Genomic DNA, 22016 nt, shown 5'->3' on the forward strand with positions numbered 1-22016 from the left:
CCTTGCATGTGGGGTGAAGTTCCGTTTATCATAGGATACTCCCATATTTTAGCTCTATTTTATGGTCTGTTTCTAGTGTTTCTAGTGTCTATTTTAATATCAATTTATATAAAAAATGTCATGAATTCACTCTCTTTACGAATGAACCGCCTGAATGAAAATTACTCTGGCATATGTTTTATGCAATGGTTTCATGCAGCGGACGCCCCTTCAGACATAAATGAGAGTAATAGGTGCTGAGAAACACCCACACACTCTTCCATTTACACTTTACGGCCAATTTAGTTCATCCAACCGAACCTATGAGGCGCCGAGTAGGATTTTTAAGGGTACTTTCACAAATGTAGATCGATTGTTTTGTTCTGAAACTGGGATTAAAATTGTTACAATGTTTATTTTTGTTATTAGTGCGATTCGCTTTCGCACAGCAAAGTTTCTAAAGGGACCAAAATAAACAAGTCACGTGTGAGTAAACTCTTCTCACATTGGTCAGAGTTTTTAGGGTTTTTAGAGTATTTTTCAGAGTTCCAGAGATTCCGTTCAGTTGTCATATGTCATCATTTTAATTTATGATGATAAGAAATGAAACATTATAAGCGAAAATGTGCACTTTTTTTGAATAGTGACACCCACAGACATCACCAAATATAAATCAGAGAGGTAAGACTTTCTCATACATATCGTCATTTCAGTTGTCAAGGGAGGGATGTACAAATCAATCTATTAAATCAATAAATATATTGGTCATCTTTTTTTTTGTAACATTTAATTAGTTACTTTAAAATAAGACTATTTAATATCTTTATTTTCATTTCTAATTTTAATAACTAACCTGATTTATGATAAATAATCATCTCATCCATTTACGCTTATGCAAATTAAACTACTTCCTTTTAAACTGAAACGACTTCCTTTTACACTAAGAAATTAATGCACATACATATATGAAATCACTTGCCTATATGAATATACACTACTAATTGTACACAGTTGTGAATTTTATTTGATTGCATGTTTGCACATATTTGGGTTTGTGCATGAATCGAGTTTATATTCATATGCGAGAATTTATGGGTACATATATGTATAGACCAAGTTTATATGTATATGCGAGTGTGTATATGTGTGTTTGCATGCAGTGACTATATATGTATGCGTGTGTCATTGTTGGTGTGTATATATATGTATATATATATATATATATATATATATATATATATATATATATATATATATATATATATATATATATATATATATATATATATATATATATATATACATATATATTGTTTTGAACATCCAATAGTATAGGTGTATATGCAATATATAGGTGTATGTATGTATTTATATGTGTATGCACATGTTTTATGTATGTGTTGATAAGCAAAGTTTGATTTAAATCCTACCATGTACCAGTGACCTTCTTACTGTGAGGCAGGCAACCATTCTAACCACCGTGCTACTTTGGCCTTGACTTCTGCCAGTGAAAACAGTATAATTATTTCAAAGTATATTTTTTTAACAACCAATTAACATCCAATCACATTTCGAGTGAGAGAGGGCAGGACAAAGTCAGAAAAGTCGGAGCTATTTTATATTATTCTATTACTATTTTATTTACTATTATTTTACGTAATTTAGTGGTCTCATTTATTAAACATTGTTTGAATAAATTAGTTTACAAAACAATTTTTATGTATATTATAAACCATTAATTAATTAGAGCCCTGAATTACACTCTTACCAGGCTTTGCAGTATTTAAAAAATAAAATAGTTTGATTTGAAAGACCAGTCTAACCAATAAAGTGATCTGATTTCATTAATATGTATATAAATGTATTAAAATATATGTATTAAGATATGAAGTCGTTTAAAAAACTATATATATATATATAAATAATAAAATATATAAAACAACTGTGGTAGGTTGAATGTATTGCATGTGTCCAACAGATGGCGCCGTAATACAAAAATAACAAAGATGAATTCTGTCCATTGTTGATTTTGTTTGCCAAGACAACAAGTGTGTTTACATAGATCAGAGATTAATTATTTTCCAAAATCTCTTGAATTATCAGTAATTATCAGAAATGTAGCAGTTGTATTTGGGATAAACTAACCTTAGACATTTATGTGTTCTCCTGACACCATGGCCCAAATTCTGCTAGTCAATTATTTAGGTTTTTACATAACGACATCGTTCAAAAATTGTCTCATCTTAAATAGACATTCCCAAACAAGACTTTTGCATTAACTAGGCTATCAGATCAAATTTGCCTCATTAATTTGCTATGGATATATTTTTATTTTAGTCCTATTATGATTATGATTTCATTTGAAAAGAAATGCCAATGGAGCCCATTCAGTGGTTATAAATGAGATTTGATTATCACGAGGAGACTGAGCTTGTTGTCAAAGAAAATACTGTAAAGGGAAAGCGACAGGCTCAATTGATGTAGAAACATTTGATGTGGAAACTTTTGTGGCCTGATTCAATCACAACTCTGCAAATTCAAGGTCTAGATTTACATAAGTAATGCTGCAAACACATAAAGAGAAGACCAACAATCAAAGGATAATATGAAAAAGAGATATATTTACCCTAGTTTTGATTTTAGGTCAAAGAAGACGCGTCCCATTTTTATATCAGCATCAAATTAAAATCTAGAAAAGTGATTTTATATAAATAGAAAGTTCAATGTTTTAATAGGGTTTCAAATAACATCTGTGATAACAAATAGTCAAAATATGGTTGAAATATTTCATCATCATTGAGGATAACGTGTTATATACAGTTGAAGTCAGAATTATTAGCCCTCTAAAGGTGCTCTAGCTACAGTCGTTAGGGGCCATGGTCTTTAGCCTCCTTGTTAGAGTAACCAACTCCCATGCAGAGAATCGCTGATTTGATCCCAGCTGATACATATACATTAACAGTTGAAGTCAGAATTATTAGCCCCCTTTGAATTTTTTTTTTCTTTATTAAATATATCCCAAATGATGTTTAACAGAGCAAGGACAGTTTCACAGTATGTGGAGAAAGTCTTATTTGTTTTATTTCGGCTAGAATAAAAGCAGTTTTTAATTTTTTATGAACCATTTTAAGGTCAAAATGATTAGCCCCTTTAAGCTAATCTTTTTTTGCAACTGTCTACAGAACAAACCATCGTTATACAATAATTTGCCTAAATACCCTAACCTGCCTAGTTAACCTAATTAACCTAGTTAAGCCTTTAAATGTCACTTTAAGCTGTATAGAAGTGTCTTGAAAAATATCTAGTCAAATAATATTTACTGTCATCATGGCAAAGATAAAATATATCAGTTATGAGAAATGAGTTATTAAAACTATTATGGTTAGAGATGTGTTGAACAAATCTTCTCTCCGTTAAACAGAAATTGTGAAAAAAATAATTAGGGGGGCTAATAATTCTCACTTCAACTGTATAAAATTATGAAATATGAAAATTAATCAGTGTTTTGTGGCTGTCCCTAAATACAATCTTTTAATATGACAATGAGATATGATTTGTGGGGGCTATAATCTTTTGTTACATTGAATGACTTTTCGTGGGTGTGTTCGTAAATTATGGTAAAAAAAAAATAATAATTATATATATATATATATATATATATATATATATATATATATATATATATATATATATATATATATAAACAAGGCATCTAATGTATAAAAGACCAACAACAGCATAAAAACAGATTCTCTTCAATAAAGTATTTTCAAAACTGAACAGACCTTTTCCTAAAATACTTCCACCAATAACAATGTCTAAATGGCTTGGTGACCGAATTGTAACCCGACAAAGTGAGACAAAAGCCCTCATCAAAAGCCCCATTAGTGGAACGTGGTGTCTCCTCTAATGCCAAATGAGTTTAACAACATCCCATCTTCAATGACTTCATGTCCTCGTTTCAAGTCTATAAAAGCTTGCTAATGCATATGTCAGCTATCATTTTTTGGGGGCTTATAATCATCTTCACTCAGTAGAATTGCAACTTGCCACTGACGCTAATGGTTAATTATTCACACAAAACACTACATATAGTAATCATGAAGTTCTTAAAAATTCAACATGTAAAATGAAGATTTAACATTTTTTTGTATATTTGTTTGATTCTTACTGATTAGTCACAACATTTCAAAATATGTTATTCGCAGTTAAGAACTCGTGAAACTAATAGCCCAGGCTTATCCAGGTATACTTCAAATCATCTTGACCATCAAAAATAGCGGCGTGACCAACAAATATGTAGATTTGGATGGGAATATATTCCTAATACATTCGTTCACATCCATAATTATATGCTTTTTTGTCACACCACTGTTTGTGGTCTGGCGCCATCTTGTAACAGAATAATACCAAAGTTTCTTTAAAAGGTCACGAAACACCAAAACACCTTTTTTGAGATGTTGACAGTCATATATGTGTCCCGCATTGCTAAAAACACTATTAGGACACAAATATTTCACAAAAAAAAGTGAAAATTGGTTGTTTTTGCATTGTTTCGAGCAAATATGTTCTTCCTGTTTGAAAAGAAAATTTGAAGCTATGTCACGGCCATGAGATCCTTGTGTAAATTCCAGCATAGAGAGTAGATGTCTGTACCGGTCGGTACAAGGTGACGTCTTTGAGTTTTCAGCATTAATTCATGAGAAAGACCTCCAAGTTTTTCTAGACTGCCAATCAACGCGCTCTAATATGAACAAGTTGCAACTTCATTATTATGCACGATATAGCTTCGTAGACTGTTTTTACCTGTTACAGTGTTCAGAGAGATGCTGAGACATGAATCGTCACTGTTGTTTTTAAATGTGCTGCAACGAAGCTTTTATTTCCCATTTCCCGCAATGAGAGCACCGCTGCGTGTGGACGTGTGGTGTACAGTGGTCTACTAACACGCGACATAAAATATGTTTGCAGGGAACATTATTTACCCGAGAGCTTTTTGCATTTGGAAATGGTAAAATCTGGATTTGACACTTGTCTCCTTTAAAAAAAAGACGTGGTTCCAATTCGTGTTGATTGTCCTCTCTCTACAGATTTGGTAAGTGTGTGATCAATGTCTTAGTTTATGTTTGTTCAGATGGCAAAGTTAGTTAGAATCGTCAGCAGTTCTCTTTCGGTTTTTAAGGATGTACCTTAGTCAAAATGATTTAGTTACTAAGTTTACAGTTCATTAACATCATTACAACATTATGTACTGAAAGATCCGCTGTAAATGCTGCTCTCTGAACGTAAAGACGTAAACACCTTAATCAAACTATTATTGTCGTGTAGGAATTTCGCTGCATTTTGTGACAGGATAGTCTATTCTTTTGTTAAGTGTGACGTCACGCAAAACGGCTTCCGGGTCCAAGCGCTATATCAAACTTTATAAGGGCGACTCAACAAATGGTAATAATAAACATTCATTAAGCGTTGTAATACTTCCGAAAATAACAATCACAATATACATATCCATGCCTAATATACGATGGCCAGAAAATGATAATTTTTTTATAAATTGTTAAAATTTTGGTATTTGTGATGCAGCAAGCCCAGAGACTAATGTGTACACTATGATTTTATATAAAATTCACTTTAATGTGTGGAATGACTAAAAAGTGGTCATAAACAAATATTTTCTCAATTCAAATGAGTATTGGCTTGGACCCGGAAACAGTATTCCAAACATCATCGATAAATCGTGACTTAACAAGCGGATACACACACCACACTTAACGAGTCTTTGCATTGACAGAGAAATGCCAGAGGTAATTTTTTTCTCCCATACTGCATACGGTATCAAACATTCCATTAAACCAACACTCTTCCATCAGTTCCACGCATCCAATATCTCATTTGTCACGAGGGGCATGCATGAAATGTTCCTGAATGAAAGTGAAAGTGCCAAACTGCAATTAAAGTCGACAAATTAAAAATGAAACACCCGAAATTACATGAAACTTCAAGAGAAATGTGGATATCGTGATGACGCGATGACGTTAATTGCATTATTTGCTATAACATGTAAAACAGGATCATGAAAGGAACATTCAAAAAGCAACTCATGTAAATACCTTAATCGTATTATTGTTTTATTCAGATTAAGGCAAATAATTTGATTACTGATGGCCATGTTAATGTAGTCACTGTCTATCTCCCTGCGTCTGTTTTTGTGTTGCCGCTGTGAAAATCAGTTGTCAAAGATGTACTGAATGTACTGAAACTCCTCTTTTCATGCAAACCCTTCCCTCTTTCGCCACTCGACACTCCCACCTAAACAAAGATAGACTCGCCCACTTTTACTGACTTTTTTCAAACTAGATGTGTGAAAACACCCTGCTGAGACAGAGGGGTTTCATGGCCCTTTAAGGCAAGTCATTTCACTTGCGGGCATCTTTAAAGCGCCTCTCGGGGAGTATGCTAGGGCATTCTGTTTAAACGGGGAAACATCAAATTCTCCAAAATTGTGTGCCAAGCTTACAATTAAATTTAATATTAGGACTCACCAATAAAATGAAACAACAACTGTCTTATTCATTTCATTTATAAACATTTGAATCTGCAAAATCTGCAAAAACGCATGTCTGGTCTGAGCCCCTCCCCAGAGAATAGTCCGTCTATATCGATCGATGATTGGCTTCTGTAGAAGGTGGGGCTTTATTCACCATATTGACTGTTTGACTTTTCCCAATTGAAAACTAAAGGAGTGGCATGTCTTGTGCATTCTATAGTCTTTGCTAATACATAGGTTAGTGTATGCTTCATATAGCCATTTATGTTTTTGTCAGCTTTTTGTTTAATTAATGAATTAATAAACTATTATGAATCAGAATATTGTCTAATTTTCATGTTTATTTTGTAATTTTTTTATGTTTCATCTGCCACACCACTGTTCTTGACATTTTGTCACTAATAATAATAATAATAATAATAATGATAATAATAATAATAAGTAGGACAAAACATTTTTCTTTCTGCAAGCTTCATGCTTCATAAATTACTACAGCTCAGATGAATGTTGTATGTCTAATTGTTTAGTTTTGTGCCTAAAATTGTTTAGTGTCTATGTAACAAGTGGGATAATGTACATCCAGCTGGTTGATTTCAAAGAATGAAACCCTTCAGTCTTAAGCGGGTCGCACTCCGGAATGCGCTGCGCTGTGACGCGCATTTAACAGTTGGAAGTAATACATTCACATGTTATTTAAAATAAAACAATTCAAATGGCGCACTGTAGCACGACAGAAATATGAACAGTGTCCTGAGTCGTCTGGGTGCCGCAGACAGCCGCCTACTTGCGGCGCTGGTGTGCGTACCCTGGTAGAAATCGATGTTCAGAATTCTAAAACACATGGTGCTGTGTGGCATGGTGCATCCGGTGTGCAACCCCCTTTATACATCAGCTTTGATTCTATGAAAACAACCAGTTGGATGTACAATATCCCTTACTTACGAAATACATAAAGGTAAATTAGTTCAATCTGCCTTGACAGACCCAAACATCCGTACTACCACCAAATGAGGGCATTCATGGTCCCCAAACAGTCTCTAGAACTGAGCCAACCCTCTGACACACTTCCATAATTCCCTCTCATCTTTTTTTAGGGTTTCATCCCTACCAGCTCCCAGCTGTTTAGAACTACATACATAACAACACATTCATGACTTTGTCAGAAAACTTCAAAGCACTTGTTCATGATTCCTGACAGATTTGCAGCCTTTGTATCATGGATAAAAGGCTAAAAGGGCTATTCTGTGGGAAAAGGCTGCACATGTACTTTAACGTACTGTAGCTATATTGTTAACAAATGAAATGTTCAGAAGGCTTTACATTTTGAATACCATTTTATACCAGTATTATTATTCACATTTACTTAATCTCTGAATTATTGTGGCTTTATAAAGAGATATGAACAATCCAATTAATTAAATAGGACATCACAATGTATATTATACTACCTGGCAAAAATCTTGTTGCCTATCTAAGTTTTAGGAATAACAAATAATAACTTGACTTCTAGTTGATCATTTGGTATGAGAAGTGCCTAATATGAAAGGCAATGGCCTCTAAATTACGCTTATTTTACCAAAATAAAATATGATCATGCCTTGATTTTTAATTATTTAATTAGGACAGTAAGGTCTGACTTTGCTTAGACACAAGTCTTGCCACTTAACAAAAATTTACAGTATAGATTTTAAAGTCATGGTGCAGTGGAAAAGAATTAATATTGTATCTGACTCCCATGCAATGACTCAAATAACTTTTTAATAAAGTCATCTGGAACGGCAAAAAAGTGTTATTGCAGGACTCTCAGAGTTCATCAAGATTCTTTGGATTCATCTTCAATGCCTCCTCCATTTTACCCCATGCCCAATAATGTTCATGTCTGGTGACTGTGCTGGCCAATCCTGGAGTATCTTAACCTTCTTTGCTTTCACATCTTTCATGTGGAGGCTGAAGTATGAGAACGAGCGCTATCCTGCTGAAGAATTGGACCTCTCCTGTGGTTTGCAATGTAATGGGGAGCAGAAATGTCTTGATACCTCAGGCTGTTGATGTTGCCATCCACTTTGCAGATCTCTCGCACAGACACCAATGAATGTAACCGTAAACCATGATTTTTCCTTCACCAAACTTGACTGATTTCTGTAAGAATCTTGGGTCCGTGCAGGTTCCAACCGGTCTTCTGCAGTATTTGTGATGATTAGGATGCAGTTTAACCAACACAATCTCACAGCAATTCATAACTTTTTTTTTAGTGGCTAATTCGTACAAATTCGTACGGTCTAATTCGTACAATTTAGTACGATTTGCTCATCCTCCAATGACGGTTGGGTTTAGGGGCGGGGTTAGGTGCCACGCCTCCTTTTTAATATCGTACCATTTCAAACGACTGAACTCGTACGAATTCGTACGAATTAGCCACTAAACTGTCAAAATGTAAAATACTTATGTTTTCTCGTGAGATCAGGCTGGTTTAACACATGATTCGTCAGAAAAATCTACCTTCTGCCACTTTTCCAAATGATCAAGTAGAAGTCAAGTTATTATGTGTTGCCCTTATAACTGGAATCGATGACAAGACTTTTGTCAGGTAGTGCATATGGTTGTATATTTATGCCAAAATATCTTCCCATCTCTATGTAATTAATTTCAGATAAAAGTAATTGAGTGAGGCAAAAACAAAAAATAGTCATACAGTGTTCATATAGGCATATATGATGACCACACATAACCAGTAACATTAAATCAAGTGTAATATTGTGACTATATGAAGATATAACTGTTATGTAATAACAGATACAGTTACACAGAGTCTTAATACTTTAAGAAGAAATCAGACACTGGATATTCTTTGCTTCAATCAAGGGTTATTGCTTAGCTGGAACAACTATAACATTAGAGATCTCTCAAGGCTCTATGCTTGGACCAGTTTTATTCAGCCTTTATTGCTTTGCTGCCTCCAGGGAATGTCATCAGAGCATGCCTTTGATATTTGAAATGCTAAAAATCATATTAAATTCATTTAGATTTCCGGACTCGTCGCTATTGCCCTGTCTGAGGCTGATCATGTTATTACAAACATAACTTTGATCTGTTACTTACCTTATTTGGCACTAAATGTTAAACGTTATTGTTGTGTCTGAAACACAAGAGCTGTTTGAATACTGACCTTGCCGCCAGTGTCTTCTGTTTGATGTTTTCTTTGACTAGCTGTTGAAGTCTTTGTTTTGGTGATCGCACTCGCTCAGCCTTGAAGCGTTTATTAAACATGCCTTGAGAACAGAGACCTGAACGTCTTTCTTCTGAGCTCGAGTTGAAGAAAATTAATCACCGTTGAAACCTCCAGTCTTGCACCTTGGGACTCAGTGGGAAAGCAAGCAGTCTATTTATTCCTCTATAATGCATACAGGGATTTGAATATTCATGTTATCTACTAACATGCGTGTGTTGCCTTCATGTACTGTATTGGGGGAAAATACATCAAGAAACATTACAATTAAGTTCTGAAAATAAACAGGATGTTTTACGACATCAGCTTGCCACAAAACTTGCAAAAATATATTCTTACTAGTGGCTTCAGACTTTTAAACCCCCATGTATCTGAGAATAGCGCAGTATATCTTAATAAGTTGGACATCCTGACATCTAGTGACATTTCTATGCTGATATATTATGCTACATCACATACACTTAAGTGCTTCGGTGGTTTGCTGAAACCGGATCCATGTTATACTGATGGATATGATAGATAGGGACACCCTTACAGGAATCTGGCCGGAGCAAAAACAAAACACACACCCATGCTTCTTCTGGTGTAAATTCTGTAAAATCCTCATTAATCAACATTATTTTGTTGTTACAATTGTTTTATAAAGATTCCTTTTTATTAACAATAAGGTCAGGGTTCAGATTTTTTTGGACATCAAGAGACAACGCATTTCAATATATTATATATCTTGGCAGAATTACCTGTTTATTATTTATTTAATGAAGTTTGAATGTATGAATGACTCCTTATAGGGATTTATATCTACTTCATTCAGCTCAAAGAGATGAAAATTTTGTCATCATTTACTCATTTTCCACTTGTTCTACACTGGTTTTGAGTGTATTTCTTTTGACCATTGTAATACTTTTTAAAGTACGCAGGGAAAACCAAGCGGCAACCTCCCGCTCTCCTTCGGGAAGCCAATACGGAAGTAACTGAAACTGCAATTCATCAAAATTCCGCTAGTCCTGGCTCCATAATAGAGCAAGTTGCAATTGAGCCCACTGTTAGAATGGCCAACTTTACAGCAGAAAAAAAGGTGTTTACAGCCTGGTACAAAAAACGATTTTGGTTCATATAGCTATTATTACCCTCCATGACAACTGTGAGGGGGTGAATTTTTTTATTACTCATCCATTTCCTTTATTTTAGGTTATATTAAGTTTGCATAATTAAAGGTATGGCTTAACCCAACTGTCGGTTGGGTTTAGGGAAAGAGGAGGGTGGGCCAGTCAATCTATCAGTCAGTGAGTCAATCAGTCGACAGCGGCCTCGACAACGGTCGATTTACACGAGAAGAGCAGGCAGGAATGGCACTTGTAAGGGAAATTTGAGATCTCAAAAATCATACACAGTGGCCAAAACAAAAGCTTGTCGCTAAAACAAAGCGCTCTCTAGAAATGTATATAGGGGTACGTAATCAGAATAAGCCTGGGTTGGAAAAAACAGCCATTTACTTCCATTTTTTTTGTTCTATTTATGTCAATATAATTTTTTTCAAAACATTCTTCATGATATCTTGTTTTGTGTTCAACAGAAGACATTCCTCAAAGTTTGGAACCACTTGAATAAATGATGAGGACGTTTACATTTTATTTGAACGAACTGTCCCATTAAAATTAGAGTCTGCACCATTCTGCCTTTAAAAAACTCTTTTCATGTGGGAGATACCAACGATCTCATGGCAATTCGTAACTTTTTGATTTAGTGGCTAATTCGTATGAATTTTCACGATCACATTGTTACAATTTAGTATGCATTGCTTATCCCCCAGTGATGGTTGGGTTTAGGGGTGGGGTGTCATGCCTCCCTTTTAAAATCGTTCATTTTCGTATGACTGAACTTAGCCACTAACTGAACTAAGCCACATGACTTAGCCACTAAACTGATCAGATCAGACTGAAATACTACTAATATAACTGCATAAACAGTAATATTTTATGAAAGTTGTATAAAATGATGATACATATACACAATGCAACAAACAAAAAATGCTGTGTTTAAATACAAAACTACAACAGCCAGTGGATGACATCTCATCACTAATGAGACACTGACCAATTTGTTCAAAGCAGCTGATTGATTCTGTTACAAAACACCTCTGTCTGTGACTTGAGTTCTGCAATGGATTTGTTTGGATTTTCATCGGTGAAATGGAGGAAAAAAAGTATACATTATATTTCTTACATTTTGGTTGTATGTCTATAAAGATTATTACCATTTTTGTCATGAATTTTGACCTAGCACAACAGTAACAAAAGGTTAAATAGGTTAAATAGGCAAAGTGTTATATACGATCACAGTGATAGTGCTAACAATCTAATAATGCTTACAGTAATAATGCTAACAAATAAAAATCTAAATTAATATTTTAATAATACTCGCAGTAATAATATAATGCTAACACAGTAATAATGCTAACAAATAACAACCAGAAAATGCCAATATAGGCTCATTTTGAAAACGTAGCCCTATATAGGCTACTGTACATTTTTGAAGATCGCAAAATATGTAGCCAGAAGTACGTATGGCTGCATTTCATCTTTAAAATGAATGCTTTGGGTGCTGTTCCTTTTCGCCGTTCCAGGTCAATCGGTGCATTTGAAAACATCATTCGTTGGGTATAGGGAAGGAGGAGGGTGTGTCAGTCGATCAGTCAGTCAGTCAATTGATAGCGGCCTCAAGTGGATTTACGCGAGAAGAGCAGGCGTGAATGGCACTCGCGAGAGAAATTTGAGATCTCAAAAAGTATACACAGTGGTCCAATTTTTTGATTCGCGAAAACAAAAACTGCAAAAAAAAACTACCTCCTGGGATGTATTTGGCACTCTCCAGAAATATATAAAGGGATACGTTTTCAGAATGACCCTGGGTTGGAAAATGCACTCACAAAGTATGATATTGGTGCAGTTGTTTTGTCTATTTTTTTGTCTGATACAGAGAAAAGATTGAATACTAATGCTGTCAATGCTTAAAAAGACAAAGGCTTTCAAAAATAGTCCTGAGAGTCACAATAAAAAAATTTGAGAACACATGAAATGAGTACACATACTTATCGTAAAATATCTGCATTAAAAGTGTATTCGCAATGAATAGTGCTCACGGATGCCATCATATTGTTTGGGCATTGATGTAGCTGTAGGACTGAGCCCTAATTGTTCAGCTTATGAATTGCACATTTAGTACCCAATAACAGACCATTAACGGGTAATTGTGTGAGCACAGAATCCCCTGACGATTAATCTGGGTAGATGATCAATCATTCACTGGGCTTTTTCAAACAAGTGATGCGTGCTAAACTGCGAAAGCCTAATTTTCCAGAATCCCATGGGATTGTAAATCAGGGACATGTAAGCATAGCGCTGCTCACCTAATTGGCTTCCATATAAGGCTGAAGGCTCACAAAGGCTGCAATTCACCTCTGAACTCTAACGAGACGGGATATATAGCTTGAAAGAGGATGAGAGAGGAAGGAAAAAAGTCGTATTTTGCATTAAAGTAGTTGCATAATGTTGCACTTTTTTGTTGGCCAAATGATCCATCAATAATGGTTCCAGTGGGCAACAGTAACATGCACCTGATGTCACTGATGATTCAAAGGCAAAACTAGGCTTCAACATATGTTTGCGTGACCTATAATCTAATTTAGAAAGCACTCACGCTTTAATACGCACATATTAGAAGGAAAAAGTCCCACATATTTGGGCTTAACAGGATGCAACCCACCCTCAAGTTCAATTTTAAGGTGCAAAAGGAGAAGAATTGAGGTAATTAATGTAATCGTGCATGGATATGTCATTCAGCTTGCCATCTGAACAGGTGTGTGCGGGGGTTGGAGGAGAATTGTCTCTGTGACTGGACTGTGATTCAATTACTGAAGACATGATGTGCTGTGGATGCAGAATATCAAGGAAAAATAGTGCTGCAGTCTTATGTGGGGCTGCTTTTTGTAGCCAATGCGAAATATGTTTAGATACTTTTTACGCAAATGCAGATAGTTGAAAGCACTACTATTCACTAGCCTTTTTAAAGCCAGGATGCCATTTTTTCTAATAACGATGAGTAATGTAAGTCTGATACTGATATTTTTTAGTACTTGTCGATATCATTATTTTAATTTCATTTGCAGTTAAAAAAATATATAGGACAATAAAAACAAAGAAAAAAATTATATATATATATATATATATATATATATATATATATATATATATATATATATATATATATATATATATATATATATATATATATATATATATATATATGCTAGTTTCCCTAGAGGGATAGTTCACCTAAAAATGACAAAAAATGTTGGTCTCATTTCAAATGCTCAGACTTTTGTTTATCTTCAGAGCACAGATAAAAAAAAATCTAAATATCTTGGATTAAATCTGAGAGCTCTCAAATTCTCCATAGACAGTAATTTCCACTCCTTCAGTGTCAAAAAAGTATACCAAAGTATACCATGTCTTCAGTGGTTTATTCTGAAAATTCATAAATTAGAAAAATTCTTTTGTGCACACATAAAACAAACAAATTTATTCAAGTTTCTTCTCCTCAGTTTCAGTATATTGTGCTTGTTCATGAGCACTGTGCTCTGATGTATCTGAACGTGCGCCCTATACTGAGACTGATTCTGCGTTCACTAGACACGGAAGAAGCATCAAGCCCGAGGGATTTACATGTTAAGTCAATGCAAACATACGAAAAGTCGATACGTGCGAATGAGACGGCGCAAATGATGCACAATTTGCGCAATTGAAGCAGCACGAGTTGAGTGTTTTGCGCAATTGAAAGCAATTCGTGCATTGAACGGAGGTCTTAGGGGTTGAAACAACATGAGGGTGAGTAATAAATTTTAAATTTTAGTTTGCATGAACTAACCCTTTAACATGTCTTTGGAGATTTATTTACTTAATGGTCATTTTATTGCGGTCGTATTTTATATCACAATGCATAATAGCGCAGTTCTCATTACTGCTTCATACTAATCACATCTGCCATAAAATGTCTGACTAAAACTACATTATGCATTATTCTTAAATTGCTCTTCTAAAATGCTCTTTTAGAGTCCATCCAATCCAATGGTGTAATCGAGTCAGATTCTCAGTGCTCTCACTATTTGCATACACTGAAAAAAAAAAACAATTCAAAGATGATTCCTTGGATTTACTAAATTTTTTACGTTAAGTGGTTGTAAACAATTTATTTGGCTTGAATTTAAACAAACAAATTAAGTTTCATTTTCTTAAATTTATTTGTTTGTTTAAATTCAACACAAATAAATTGTTTGCAACAGTTTTGCAGACATCATTTTTTTTCAGTGTATACAGTTAGTTTTGTTATTTGTTTTAATTTAAGTTTTAGACAATTGAATATTATATTAAAACTATAGCACTAAAGTTAGTTTATGGTAATACTGTACACTCAAAAGATTACTTTTGCTGCTTGTTCAAACTACTTATTTCAAATGTGTTAAAACAATATAATTTTTAAGGTTTTTCTGGGGACAACTTAATTTTTTTATGTTCAATCCATTTAAATTGTTAAAAAAATATTAAGTAACTTAATCGATTTGTGTTGGGACAACATGATAGGATTGTGTGGAACCCTGCATTTTTGTACAGTGTAATATACTATATTTAGAACCCACAACAACAACAAAGCAGAGAAAAATATTTTGTCCTCAGTTTTTTATATACACTCACCGGCCACTTCATTAGGTACACCTTACTAGTACTGGGTGCTGCTAGTATCTTACTAATGGGGCCAAAGTGTGCCAAGAAAACATCACGCACACTATTATACCACCACCATTCTTACCCTACCATCTCAATGTCGCAGCAGAAATCGAGACTCATCAAACCAGGCAACGTTTTTCCAATCTATTGTCTTAGTTTGGTGAACCTGTGTGAAATTTAGCCTCCTGTTAGTTTCCTGTTATTAGCTAACAGGAGTGGCACCCGTGTGGTCTTCTGCTGCTTTAGCCCATCCGCCTCAAGGTTCGACGTGTTGTGCGTTCAGAGATGCTCATCTGCATACTTCTATTGTAATGAGTGTTTATTTGACTTACTGTTGCCGCCTTTCTATCAGCTGGAACCTGTCTGGCCATTCTCCTCTAACCTCTGGCATCAACAAGACATTAGCGCCCACAGAACTGCCGCTCACTGAATATTCTCTCTTTTTCAGACCATTTTCTGTAATCCCTAGAGATGGTTGTGCATGAAAATCCCAGTAGATCAGCAGTTTCTAAAATACTCAGACCAGCCCGTCTGGCACCAACAACCATGCCACGTTCAGACACTTAAATCACATTTCTTCCCCATTCTGATGCTCGGTTTGAACTGCAGCAGATCGTCTTTACCATGTCTGCATGCCTAAATGCATTGAGTTGCTGCCATGTGATTGGCTGATTAGAAATTTGCGTTAATGAGCAGTTGGAAAGACGTACCTAATAAAGTGACCGGCGAGTTTATATACTGTATATGTAAAGTAAAGTTTCAATGATATTCTGACCACTGTACTAAAAATGTGGTCAACTTAGTTTTGATGACTACATTAAAAACATTTTATTTGTGTGTGAACTAGACAATATAAATAAAGTAAAATGTCCTTTTTGAAGCATCATTTTCACGTAAACATTTGCCACTGAAAACAGTATCATCTATTACAGTGTTTCCCAACCCTGTTCCTGTAGATACACCAACAGTACACATCTTAAAACTCTTCCTAATCAAACACACCTGAATCAACTCATCAGAACATAAGAAGAGACTCCAAAACCTGAAGTTAATGGGTCAAATAAGGTAGACATCCAAAATATGTGCTGTTAGTGTGCTTCCAGGAACAGGGTTGGGAAACACTGATCTAATCAATGTCTAGGTCAAATCGCACCACAGGAACATACTGTACAATAAGAAGCAAAAAGTGTTTGATAGTTGTGATTGGTCACAATTAAATGAAAATAACTCTTACTCATGCCATTTTTTTTACATCTTTGAAAGCCTCCAGATCTTGCAACAGATGTTGCTGTGCAAGAAAAGTCATTAGTAACTAAGCGTTATGAAACACTGCTGTGAATGCGACCAATGGCAGATGAAAGCAAATATAGAATGACTCTGCAAATTGTATCTGAACAGGTGTGTAGGTGGAGAATAATCAGAAAATATGAATGTTTCTTTCCCACTCAATATCGTTCGCTATAGTTCATTGGTTTATTATAGATGCTAATTTAACTGATTTAGCACTTAGCAACAGAGGCTAAGAACAGGGTGAATCACCTCCGCCAAAACTTTTCTCAGTGTTTGATTAATGCTTGTGTAGATTAGATGTGATTATCCAGTAAAGTTCTTGCTCTGATGATGAATTAACACTGGTGTTTTCTATAAGGATTTATTCCAAGCCAGGCTCATTCTGCTATATGCATTTCTGGAGGGTGCCAAAATACGTCCCAGGAGCCACATGTTTTTGCAGTTTTTGTTTTTGGCGAATCCACCAGAGGCCGCTGTGTACACTTTTTTCAGATTCAAAATCTGCATCTTCTCTCGCAAGTGCTATTTGCACCTGCTGTCAACTGACTGACTGACTGATCGACCGACTGACTGACTGACCCTTCCCTAAACCCAACCGTGTTTTTGAAAGAACCGGCTGACCCCCTCACTCCATTCCCTAAACCCATCTGACAGTGTTTTAAAAAAGCAATCCAGAAAAAGAAAAGCCATGATTTTTACCACGTTTTCAGATTTTACCACATACTCACCCTGATATTTACTTGTTTATTAAATTTTTTGGATTCTGTTTTTGTCTTACCCGCTTTCTGGAACCGTTCCTCGCCAGACTCTAACCTTATCCTCGTGGTCAACTCCTCTCTGCGTCTCAAGTCCACCGACGTACATAGGTAACGGGACAAACTGGTAACACCGGGAAAGCCGTCCATACTGATGTCAGCCATCAGCTGGTAACGAGAAAAGGAACACCATTATACCGCCCATAGCATTCGTTTTAAATGCTAAATGCAGCCATACGTAATTCTGGCTACATAATTCGCGATCTCCAGAAATGTATATAGGGCTACTTTTTCAGAATTAACCTATGTTGATTTATTCAAATTACCACTTGTTTTTCTTTTTTTCATATGTACTATATCTATATAGTGTTTATATATTCCATAAACACTACCATTAAGTCTACTGAAAATCAATTCTTTTATTCAGTGAGGATTTATTGAATTGGTCAACAAGTTGCAGTAAAAGAGTTCTATTTCAAGTAAATTGCTTTCCATAAAATATTAAGCAGCATAACTGTTTTCAACATTTATAATATTATTAAATGTTTTTATTAAACACCAGATGAAATACATCCTAAAGGATCGTGTGATATTGAAGACTGGAGTAATGATGCTGAAAATGTAAAGTGTAAAATATATTACTGTACATCATAAACCAGTTCTTATTCAGCGATGCGGAAGTGCGCTCATTTTTGCAATTGTTTAAGAACTTCCGATTCAGCTGCCTATGGGAGAAATGAATAATTACAGAATACGGTCAAACTACTTGCTCTACAAACAAGTGTGTTCATGATTATACATAAAAAAGTAGAATAATGTAATAAGAAAATATCTGTTTGCAACATGAAGCAGCAGAACGAACTGTTTTTAATGTCTAAAACTAAACGTAAGACAAAAAAGATTCCAATTGCTGTGCCTGCTCATACGTGAAGAATAAGGTCAATAACTGTAATAACATTTCACTGTTTTCACTAATAATTTACTATTAATAAAACAAATTACTGACCTCACACTTTCGACTCCAGTGTTCATAGTGTTCAGTGATTTTAGTGTTATTATAGTATACTTAAAAAAATTGTATACATAATAGAATTATAAAAACATTTCATTATTAAAAACTATTTTATATTAATATTATAATATACAAATGTTTATAAATTTTTTTATTAGGTATCTTTTGAAACATCTTTATATATTGTAATTGAGTTTCTATTTATCAATTTCAAAATCATATCTCACAAATATTTAATTATTAAAAATATTTTATATTAATATTATAATATACAAATGTTTATTAATTAATTATTTTATTAGGCATCTTTTAAATCATCTTATATATTGTAATTGAGTTTCTATCTATCACTTTTTAAAATCATATCTCACAAATCTGAGTTTATTTTTCACAATTATGTGTGTAAGTGTCGCAGTTTTGAGTCTATATCTGGTCAAACTTTACAATAATTGTACAGCTTTCATCAGCGCCAATATCCTAATGGTTAGTGCGTCGACACATGGCATCGAGGTGCTCACGGCGACCCGAGTTCGATCCCCGGCTTGAGGTCCTCTGCCGGTCCTTCCCCTCTCTCTGCTCCCCATGCTTTCCTGTCTGTAAATCTCCACTGTCCTGTCAAAAATAAAGGTGAATCCCCTAAAAAATAATAATTGTATAGCTTTAATAAATCGTAGCTCTACATATACTCAACAAACTGTATTAAGTAAAGTAACAAACATGAACAAATACAGTAATAAATGTATTGTTTATTGTTTGTTCATGTTAGTAAATGCATTAACAAACATTAACTTTATTGTGAAGCGTTACTCTATATATAAAGGAGTCAAAACAAAACAAGGAATTCCTCAATCACACTCTGATTATGATGAGGAAAAAGCGTATGGTTGTACCTTGTGCTCTTGAGACATAATGTGATGTTTTTTGCATCCAAAAATGAGTTTGTTCAAATCAAACCAAAGCACAATTAGTATTTTGATATCATCGCCGCACAGCACCATGGTAAAATCACACAGTTCAACTAAATAATACAATTCATGCGCACTTCACATCCTCAGATCCACCTCAGTAAAGGTCTAAAGTGCTTCCATTAGCACTCCATCAACCTGATAGCATTGATTAAGGCAGACTGATTAAAGCCTCATTACCGGAAGCAGCAAATGAGCATAATTAGATTTTAAGACTTAAGGAAAGACACTGCAGGTTAATGGAGGGAAAGTAATATTTATAACCAAACATATCCAGTTGATTGATTACATTAAGAGAAGCAAAATTACTGAAATTACAAGTTTTCTAAAAACTAATGTTTAAAAATGAGGTCATTTTATTAAATATGCACTGATTTGCTTTTTTTTTCATTTAAAAATATATTTAGAAGGGGTTACAGCTTTGGTTGGACAGTAGACAGGAAATCATGGCCAGCAGAATGAGGGGAACAGGATCAGCAAAGATCCAGAAGCTTGGAACAAAACTGTATAGTAAACTGGAAAATACTAAACTAAATAAAATACTAATGCAGACATTCGCTAACATTTCTAGCACCAAAAATCTGAACACTGAATGAAGTCAGATTCAAAATACATATTGGGATACAAGAGTTTAACAGCGAGGATTCGGAGGATCCTTTGTAATCCCTTAATTATTCAGAAAATACCGTGATTAGCCAGAAAAAAAAGCTTCTTTTGTAGAATAAAACTGATGTAAACTCTTATTATTCTACTATGCCTTGGGCATATAGGGCACCTTTAAGTGCTATAGAGTTAGGAGGGGGCAGTGTTTTTTTTTAGAGAGAGAGAAGAGTGTTTCTACAGGTGGATTGTCAAACCCACTCACCTGTGTGAAACTCATTTCATAAATGCACAGTTTCTGTTTTTTATGAGATGTTGAGTGCTTGTAAGAAAGTGTTTAGTGCAAAACTGGTGCAAGTGTCAGTTAAATTGAAAGAGTGTGTTGTCTACAGGTGGTTTGTCAAGCTCACTCACCTGTGTGAGGCACACTCAAAATTGCATAATGTTTTGAGGTTGTCATGTGGTGTGGTGGGGAGGGGAGGAAAGAATAGGCGGGTCCTGGTTTTAACTTAAGTTAACTTAATCGATTTGTTTTGGGACAACATGAAGAAATTGTGTGGAACCCAGCATTTTTTTACAGTGAATTTCTGTAGGATAGTTTTAAATACAATTCATTTATACCTTTTTCTACATATCCTACATTGTTTGCATCTTTCTATTTTATTGTATCACTGTTTGTTGACAGTGAAACAGCTCTGGAGGAATTTTTAATCGCACTGACATGGTCCCGCTCATTAAGTTTTTCTTAGGCCCCTTAGAAGTCTAGGATGGGCTCTGCGGACAGGACAGTAACATTAATTCCCCTGATGCCTGCGCTATAAAGCGTCCCACCGTCTTGGTGACAGATCGGCCGCGTGCGATGATCTGAGCGCCTCAGTTTTGCACATCACAGAAATCAGACTGTTGAATAATTCATAACCCTGGCAGTAATTAGAAAGCGGTGGCGCCCGCAGAACACAGCAGTTACTGGAAACGCTTCCCTCTTCGCCCTCGACGACTCCTCATCCGTGATTAGCAGCAGCAGCCATTAGCGCGTCCTGCCGTCATAAAACTTCAGCTTGCATTAGGTAAACACGATAGGCAGGAGTAGAAGTAACTGTGGTCAATTTACCAAACTAATGCTCCCAACGACAGCTGAAACACTCTGGTGCTGATAGAGAATGAGTAATGTGACCAAACTACAACATTAGCAATATTAGAAGTGAAACAGGCTAGTTTGTTAGCTGTTCAGTTTGCCATTAGCAAACTTTGTTTTTGTAGTGTAGTCAAAGTTCATTTGGCAGCCATATTTGAAAAACCTATGTCCTATGTAAATGAATAAAGCTTATATATATATATATATATATATACACACGGTTTCATCGAGACATCGTTCAGTTGACTTTTCATTGTCTTCGAAAAACTCATGAAATTTGTGAGTATACCGAGTATAACAAGTGAGTATACCAAGGGTATATGCAATTATTGATCCCCAGAAGTCGTAATACCCAAACAGCTTGTGAATAAAAAGTTGGCATACGAAGTATACATGTGTATAGCCCCGAATACACCACTGGTCATGAGCTTTGGGTCATGACCGAAAGGACAAGATTTCGGATACAAGCGGCTGAAATGACTTTCCTTTGCAGGGTGGCAGGGCGCATTCTTATAAATAGGGTGAGGAGCTCTGTCACCTGGGAGCAGCTCGGAGTAGAGCCATTGCTCCTCCACATCGAGAGAAGTCAGCTGAGGGGGCTTGGGCATCTGTTTCAGATGCCTCCAGGATGCCTACCTAGGGAGGTGTTCCAGGCATGTCCCACCAGGAGGAGTCCTCAGGGAAGACCCAGGACACGCTGGAGGGACTATGTCTCTTGGCTGGC

The sequence above is a fragment of the Danio aesculapii genome, chromosome 25, assembly GCF_903798145.1.
Source record: "Danio aesculapii chromosome 25, fDanAes4.1, whole genome shotgun sequence".
NCBI classification, from domain to species: Eukaryota; Metazoa; Chordata; class Actinopteri; order Cypriniformes; family Danionidae; genus Danio; species Danio aesculapii.